Below are 9,250 nucleotides of genomic sequence, written 5' to 3'. Positions count from 1 at the left end.
GACCTTGGGATTCTTCGGACTCGTGAGTTGTATGCTAAATTTTTAAAATGTGAGTTCTGGCTGAATTCTGTAACTTTTCTGGGCCATATTATTTCAGCTGACGGCATTCGAGTTGATAATCAAAAAATTGAGGCTGTGAAGACTTGGCCAAGGCCTACAACGCCTATAGAGGTCTGTAGCTTCTTGGATTAGCAGGCTATTATAGAAGATTTGTAGAAGGAGTTTCTTTTATTTTTGCACCATTAACGAAGCTAACTCGAAATCGAAAGAAACTTTCGGGACCGATGCTTGTGAACGCGGTTCCCGTGAATTGAAGGACAAATTAACTTCAGCCCCAGTCCTGACACTTCCTGAAGAACCAGATGGTTATGTTGTGTGTTGTGATGCCTACGTGGTGGGTTAGGTAATGTATTGATGCAACACGGCAGAGTTATTGCCTATGCTTCAAGGCAGTTGCGGAAACATGAGAAGAATTACCCGACCTATGATTTTGAATTGGCTGCAGTTATGCATACGCTAAAAATATGGAGCCATTACTTGTATGGTGTACATGTTGATATTTATACAGATCACAAGAGTCTCCAATATATTTTCAAGCAGAAGGAGTTAAATCTATCACACCCCAATTCCGATAGGGCATGATGGGCACCCAACTCTTAATTAGAGCTGAGCGAACCCTCTGGCATTCACATAATGAAACTGGACATATAAAAAAAAATCGAAAATATAATAAAGTACTTTCCGTCAAACCATAGAAATTTGCAAACGATACTCAATTAATCAAAAATCGAGTAAGTCAAACTCACATATCGGCTTACATGGTCGCTTTACTCGATACACGACATCTCAACATACTAACCACAGGACACTGTCTGCAAAGTCTCTAAGAGTAAACACTTGAATCATATGAATCGGGGACGGGCCCTACATACCCGACACACACATGATAACTATAATGACTCGACACGCTCCCGAAGAAAATGGAGTTTGCCAATCGGTGATAGCCAACCATCCTAGCTGAATACTTTTACATGCAAAACAATCTGGGACTGTGTGGCATGAACACAGCGCCCCCAGACAAAGGGACGTCAGTACGAACAAAGTACCGAGTATGTAAGGCAACAGTAATTGTAAATAATGAGATGTAAGCCATAATGAATGTATGAGAAACCACCTGTAATATGAATAGCCCCGAAGGCAGAGAATAATCATGTAAGTATCCCCAAAGGCAATGACTAGGAATGTAAATATATACCATACTCGGCCTTTAGTAAGGGACTCGGTGAAATATAAATATATACCGTACCCGGCCCTCTAGTGAGGGACTCGGTGAAATAATCATATATATACCGTACCCGGCCCTCTAGTGAGGGACTCGGTGAAATATAAATATATATACCGTACCCGGCCCTCTAGTGAGGGTCTCGGTGAACAATGCAATGAAACTGTACACGAATACATACCCGACCCGGGACTCGGTGAATGATATATTAATAGCATGCACGAGTAGAATATCATGAGCAACCATATGCAAACTATATCATCATCTGGGACTTAATAGAATGATTAGAATGAACCGACACTTGAGAATCAAAGACAACTGTCATGTCAAGTACCGCTGAGAACTAGAATTCATTGGAGTCATGTATGTTCGTCGTTCGCTCGTTTTATGTAATTCATGCCAAAAAGAAAGAAGGGATAGCCTTAACATACCTTGTCCGCTTCTTAAGCTAATCCAAACCTAAGTCTCGGGCTTCCCCAGATCTACAACAACGTCAGTAGATACCAAACATTAGCTATAGGTACTTAGGAATTTAACCTTAAGCTAGCACGTCATTTATAGAAATTCGGACGGCATTTCCTGTATAAATTCAACAAACCCCTAGAATTCAACTCGGCATAATCATCAACAACAATACTAACAACCATATTAACAACATCAATAATTAATACCATCGATCCAGCCCCTCAACAATATAAAAATAGTTTCAATAATTCAAACAATAATGTGACGAGCGGTAAGCTCTGCTTGTCAATTAAACAATAGTTTTAAATCCCATCTTCATTCCGAAATTTCTCAACAATATTAACAACAACAACAACAACACCTCCAGGTTATTCAATTAATTTTCATTCATATAATTTCATAAGAACAATCTCCCAAAACAGTCCACCGAACTACAACACGAATTTATCCGATTTTCGATATAATTTTCGTATTTCTTGCATCTAGCAATGTAGATACGACTTGGATAAATCAAATACATCTAGGAGAGTGGATTTCTTACCTTATGCGCCAAGAAATGATCTTCTTCCACTTTACTTCCCTTCGAAGAAAGCTCGGAGTCAGCAACACGACAAAACGGAACAACGAGATTGAAGCGGTGAGAAAAACCCGTAATTAATTGAATAACGTTTGCTGTTTTGGTTTGGAACAAGCTAACGTTGCTGCCCATATTTTCTTTCTCAAAAATACTGATCCCCAAAGTTTAAGTTGCTGGGATATTTTGGTGATCAAAAGTATACCCAAAGTGGAGGTATAATTTCTCAAAGTGTAAGAATAACTTTCCCAAAAAGGAAAGTGTGGCTGCATATTTTACTACGTTCAGCCCATATTACTTTCAATACATTTTCCTTATATCATATTAGATCTCCAAACTAATCCCTCTTATATTGCAAGAGGGCCCCACTCTATTAATTGCTTTCATAAGGTGTCAATATATTATGAAGGCAGCCACTACACATCTATATTTACACATATGTTAGTCACTGGACATCATGTTATGCTACCACGTGGAAAGGGGTTTTCCCCTAGTACTTATCCACCTAAATTTAATTTATTCCCTTAATCTCCCACTACAATTCCTCATATAACCACACACATAATTAATTTCTTGATCTCGATTTACTTAAATAGTAATCATTTTTAACCCATCTCATGTTCTAATTACCATGGTCATGAGATACACTGCTAGCCCATAGTCTCTTTCGGCACACACCAAATATTATTTCCAATCATCGTCGTCACACTTTCCATCTTAAATCATTTCGAGATTTCATTCCTTGTGTATGTTCTTGATTTTTCCTGCTTGAAATGACTAAATTCTCCGAGCTCGAGTAAATTTGCTCATGTTGGACGGTTCAATTTCCTTGTCCAAAATACGGCATAAAGCTTGGACGATATTTCATTCAAATAAATTTCGAACCTCGACGAAACTTATTTTCTTCGATTTGTTTAACTTCTAATATTTACAACACATCTGTACCATCACTCTAACCACCTATAAGCTTGGGGGATAACCTCGTTTCCGTTACTAATTTCATTTAACTCACACGCTTTTCAACGCATGAAAACACGGGATGTAACAAAATCTACGATAGAGGCGGTGGTTAGAATTATTAAAAGATTATGATATGAGTATTTTATATCATCCTGGAAAGGCGAATGTGGTAGCTAATGCACTTAGCCATAAATCAATGGGTAGTCTATGTGAGGTTCCTTCGGAGAAGAAAGAATTAATCCGTGAGCTTCACCAGCTAGCTAGCCTCGGAGTTCGTCTAATTGATTCAGGCAATACAAGGGTTGGTATTCATAATTCAGTTATTTCATCTTTAGACACGGAAGCTATTTCATCTTTATTCCCCAGTTGAGTCACTATAGAGATACATTTCCTGAGAAAGAGAAGTCACCATTTGAAGTTTCTGCAGATGGATTTCTTAGGTACCGAGACAGACTATATGTTCCAGACGTTGCAGGACTACGTCGTCGGATTCTAGAAGAAGCTTATTACTCTCGGTATTCCATTTACCCAAGAGCGACAAAGATGTATCACGATCTTAAGCTAATATATTGGTGGGATGGAATGAAGAAGGACATAGCAAAATTTGTAGCTCATTGTCCAAATTGCCAACAAGTGAAAATTGAGCATCAAAAGCCAGGAGGATTGTTACAAGCCATGAAAATTCCAACCTGGAAATGGAAAGTGATCAATATGAATTTTATTGTAGGCTTACCTCGTTCTCGGCGTAAATACAACTCCATATGGGATTTTATTGTAGGCTTACCTCGTTCTCGGCGTAAATATGACTCCATATGGGTGATTGTTGACAGACTTACGAAATCAACCCATTTTCTTCCAGTCAAAACTACCTATTCGGCAGAAGATTATGCAAGGTTGTATCTTAAGGAGATAGTGTGACTTCATGGTGTCCCTGCGTCTACTATTACTGACAGTGGAGCACAATTTACAGCTAAATTCTGGAAGTCCTTCCAAGAAAGTTTGGGTACTCAAGTGAGGCTTAGCACGTCATTTCACCCTCAGACAGATGGACAAGCTGAACGCACCATTCAGACCTTGGAAGACATGTTGCGGACATGTATATTAGACTTTGGAGGTTGGGATGAACATTTGCCAATTCTTGTCAATTTGCCTACAACGGCGGCTTATCATTCTGGCATTCGAGATGGCCACGTATGAAGCTCTATATGGAAGGTGTAGATCGCCAATTGGGTGGTTTGAAGTAGGATAGGTACAACTAATAGGTACGAGTTGATTCGAATAGCGGTGGAAAAGATCAAGGTTATCCGAGATCGATTGTTGACAACCCAAAGTCGCTAGAAATCTTATGCGGACAACCGTCGGTGAGACTTAGAATTTCAAGTTAATGATTGGATATTCCTGAAGGTATCATCGATGAAGGGCGTGATGAGATTTGGTAAGAAGGGAAAATTGAGTCCCCGGTATATTGGACCTTATAATCCGCAAGATAGGCCAAGTGTCTTATGAACTGGATTTACCTCCAAAACTTGAATCGGTCCATCCAGTTTTCCATGTATCAATGCTCTATAAGTGTGTCGGAGGTCCTACTAGAATCGGGGTGTTCGTAAATGATGTTCGTGCTTTGAAGTAGTTCTGCCTACAAGAGGTACCCGTGCCATACTAGATAGGCAAGTATGAAAACTTAGAAATAAAGAGGTAGCCCCAGTTAAGGTTTTGTGGCGAAACAATAACTGAGAGGAAATGACTTGGAAGCGGAAGAGAACATGAAGTCCAAGAACCAACACTTGTTTCCACCGCCGAAAGAGATTCAAGATGAGGCGTCATTATTATAAGGTATGTAATGCTTTCTTTTTAATGCTTTTGGTCGTGTGTGGCCATATTTTCTTGCCATTGTGTTGTAGCCCCGTGAGGCAATGTTATTGTGGGTTGTTGCGACAGGATGATAGTGCCATATTACAGGGGAAACTCTGGCGAAGTTTCTGTAGAATTCCCGAGAACATAACATTCTAGGACGAATGTATTTCAAGGGGGGAAGAGTGTTACACCTCGAAAAAATTTCATGTCGTTGTGCGGTAAATAGACTAACACAGGGTAAGATGTATATGATGTCCCTAAAAGTAAGAAGGGGTACTTAGCGATTCTAATTAAGATTCCAAAGACATTGGAGGCGAAGAGAAGAAGTTCGTTGAGGAAGGCAAAGTATAAGTCGTGTTTGGAAGGGTTTTGCGAAGTACCGAGCTAAATTCGATTTAATAATGTCTTTAGGAAGAGCTATAATGCTCCTTAGATTGTTAATGAAGTGTTAAAAAAGTGTTAAGAACGTTCCATAAGGATTCAAAGTTAAACGAAACAACGGGAGCAATTTCGGAAATCTTGAGTTATACGGCCAGTTATATGGCCCATATAACTTATACGGTCGGTATAAGAGACCGTATAACCTATCCAGAGAGGGGTCTTTCACTGGAGGTATTATACGGCCACTTAGGGTCTGTATAATCCTGCGTCGAAGCCTTTTAATTTTTATAAAAAGAGACCCCCAAGTCCTTATTTTTCATTTCACTCATTCTCCACACCTCAAGAAGGCTCTAGAACATTCTCCATACCATCTTAACATATATCCAAGAGAAATCAAGAGTTAAACATCAAGAGTTGGTAGAATCAAGTACATGGATGCTCACTAGGGTTGATACAAGCCAAGAATTTCTTTAGTGTTGAAGTTGGGCCAAGAATTTCTTTAGTGTTGAAGTTGGGGTTTTTCTCAAGTGGAATATCTTCATCCAAGGGCCATTCCTACATATTCAAAGGTGAGTTTTGCACTTATTTCATGTTATTAGAGGTACTGTGTCACGACCCAATCGGAGGGCCATGACGGGTACCCGGTGCTAACCCACCCGGGCACCTCTTATCATACATTCACATTTACATCTAGGTGAGTGTTATACCCCGTATTTTTGCACGTTGGATTATTCGTAAGCTAATCGACATAAGTTCAAGGACAAGATTATTTTTTTGAGATGTGAGACAAGGACTTTTAATCCTGATTTTAATAGTGCACGGTTTGCAAATTGATTAAAATTAGTGTAGAAACATTAGTGAAGATTAGGGATTAATTAACCATGATTAGATTATTAAGTGGGAATTAATGACTAATTAGGCTAATTAGACCACTAAGTGGGCCCCACTGCAACATGGCCGAATGCGATTGGTCCATGCCATAGTGGGACACGTATTGTATCGGCCGTATATATAAATAGGTTGATGACTCATTAATTTCATAATTCATATTCATCTTCACATTTCATTGAAAAGGAAGCATCATAACGTAGCCGTGGCGACCTTCAAGCTCACGGCCAGCTCCAAAATTGTGGAAGAAAGGGAATTATAATTCCATAAAAAGTGTTCTAAACATTCAAGGAGGCAACACAAAGCTCACTACCAATTCAAGTATTGTGAAGGAAAAGTAGTAATTTTTTTCTTAGTGTTCTAGACGTCCCAAAAGTGAGCAGCAACCTTCTTATTCTCTTGAGTTGGAGGAACATTCATGATTGATGCAAGCTAGGTCAAGGGTGAATAAGCTAATCAAGGTAAGAATTCCCCCTCCTTTATGGTGTAATTGGAAATAAAGTCAAATGTTATAGTTGAGAAGATTGACTCTTCTTAAGTGGAATTGGATGCAAGGAATTGTGTATGTTAACGTTAAGGTTCTGTTTGGCCGTATTGGAATTGTTCAATTAAATTGGGTTTGATTGTTATTGTTGTCATTGATTGTGTGTTAAAAGTGAAGGAATCATGACAATTAAAGTTGTAGTTGTTTATATGGAATTGTTGAGATATGAATTGGCTTAGATGTTCATTGTTATACCTCGCATTTCGCACGTCGGAATATTTTTAAGTTGGTTGCGAAGAGTTATGGACAAGGTTATCTCTCGACTTTGTTTTACGACAAGTGGCTTATGATTTTGTTGGAAGGAAGCATTAAGGAAAAAATTTGGGACTAAAAATGCATTATGGAAAAAATTTAAAATTTCATGAAACTAGAGTGAGGTGGGCCATGGCCACATGGAATCTTGATATATATGTATGGAATTAGATGACATGTTGATTATATTAGTCATCTTTTATTATTTGAAGAAAATTCTAGAAATTTGAAGAAATTTGGAGGGAAAGGAAAAAAAAAAAGAAAGAAAAGAAGACAAAGGTGGCCGGCCATGTGCATGTCATGTGCCATATATTTATATATAAGTATAAGCCAAGATCATACAAGTCATATTTTCCCTAGAATTTTCAAGAAACATGGAAGAAAAAGAAGAAGGGGAGAAAACGGCCAAGAAGTGGGGGGCTGGCCGAACCAGCCCCATGGGTTTGATCATGGAAAAATTCTTTCTTCAAGTTTTCATACCAATTGAAAGGCCCTCGTTAACGTGGGGTGGTCGTTGGAGAAAATAAATCATTCGTTGAGGTCATATGAGAGGCTAGCCGAGTGGTGAAGCAACATGAAGAAGGTGAGATTCAATCTTATTTTTCTTATGTTGTGGATGGTTTGTATGTGTTGTGGAGTGTGGAAATGAATTAAAAACATGAAAATATGGATGTTGAAGTTGAGCCATGAATGTTGATGTTGGCCGTGCATGTGTGTTGTATGTCTAGGAGTGATGCATTAATTCTAATTAGCATGTTGGTGGTTGTAGGGTGTCGAAATGGATGGAAATCATGAAACCTTCAATGTTGGTGTTGAACCGTGGTGTGTGTGTGGCCGTGTAGGGGCTGTTTTGGAGGGAGCATGATGAACTAATTTTACGTAGTATTTGGTTGTTGTTTATTGTGGATTATGTGATGAAAAATAAAGGTTTAATGACTTATGTCGAAGTTGTAGTGTTGTGGGCTGTTTTGAGAGTTAATATGATTCTAATATGTTTTCTTATATTTATGAAGGTAATGTGGTAATGTAAGGAATTGTTGACGTAGTATGAGAATGCAAAGAAAGGAACGCATTATTGTCGTATTCATTAAGTTGGAAGGTTTCGGTTTCATAGTATATTGTTTGAATTGTCTTGAATACTTTGTGGATTGTTCGGAATATTCTTAAATCTTGTCCGGATGGTTGTTGGTTTGGTTGTTGTTGATAATTGGCGAGTTAAATTCTCGGGTTGGTGAATATATAGGGGAGGTGCTGCCGAAATTTTCATAGAAGAAGTGACGGCTTGGAATTGGGTTCTTTAATGCTTATGGCTAAGGTTGGGTGTCCAATGACATTTCTGGTAGATCGCGAGAAGCCGAGACGTAAGCGTGGATTAGTGCAGAGGGCGGCCAAGGTATGTAAAGCTCACCTTTCTTTCTTTGGCATGTCTTAGTTCGAATAGGCTATGATATGGTCCCCGAGGTAACTCTACTCCCGCGATCCGAGCATGTCCGTGATTCTTATTTGTTTCTTGATATCCATATGTATAATGTAGTCAAATTATGGTTTCTATACCTTTGTATGATTGAATATGAATATGCATAAAAGATTATGTTCATAAAAGAGTCGGAAACTACGAACGTCCGTATCTTTCACATATGAGCTCGGATTGCTCCGAAACGCTCGTGGGAGGTTCCCTAATGTATAATATCCCCGACATTCATAGGCGGGCTCGGGCCGGTTTGGTACTTGCCCGTGGGCCGCAAGACGTTCCGTTGTATAGTTCCAACAACTTGTTAATATAACTTAATATGGCTAACAATCTGACTTCCGAATATGATTACTCACTTATCTCGTTAAGTTTGAAATATATATATGATTACGAGGTATAACTATGATTGATAAAGTCTTATTTGATATGTTTCCGAATAGTATCCCAAGTAAGAGAGTTGCTATGATTAATGCTATTGGATTGTGAAAGATAAATTGTCTGACTATTCCGTTAAGTCTGTATGAATGTTTGAATGGCATATAGATCCCACGATTCTGCTCGTGCACATTTTTTGTTATT

Source organism: Lycium ferocissimum, unplaced genomic scaffold (assembly GCF_029784015.1).
Source record: "Lycium ferocissimum isolate CSIRO_LF1 unplaced genomic scaffold, AGI_CSIRO_Lferr_CH_V1 ctg10025, whole genome shotgun sequence".
Taxonomy (NCBI): Eukaryota; Viridiplantae; Streptophyta; class Magnoliopsida; order Solanales; family Solanaceae; genus Lycium; species Lycium ferocissimum.
The sequence above is the reverse complement of the archived record's forward strand: the minus strand, read 5'-3'. Positions refer to the sequence as shown.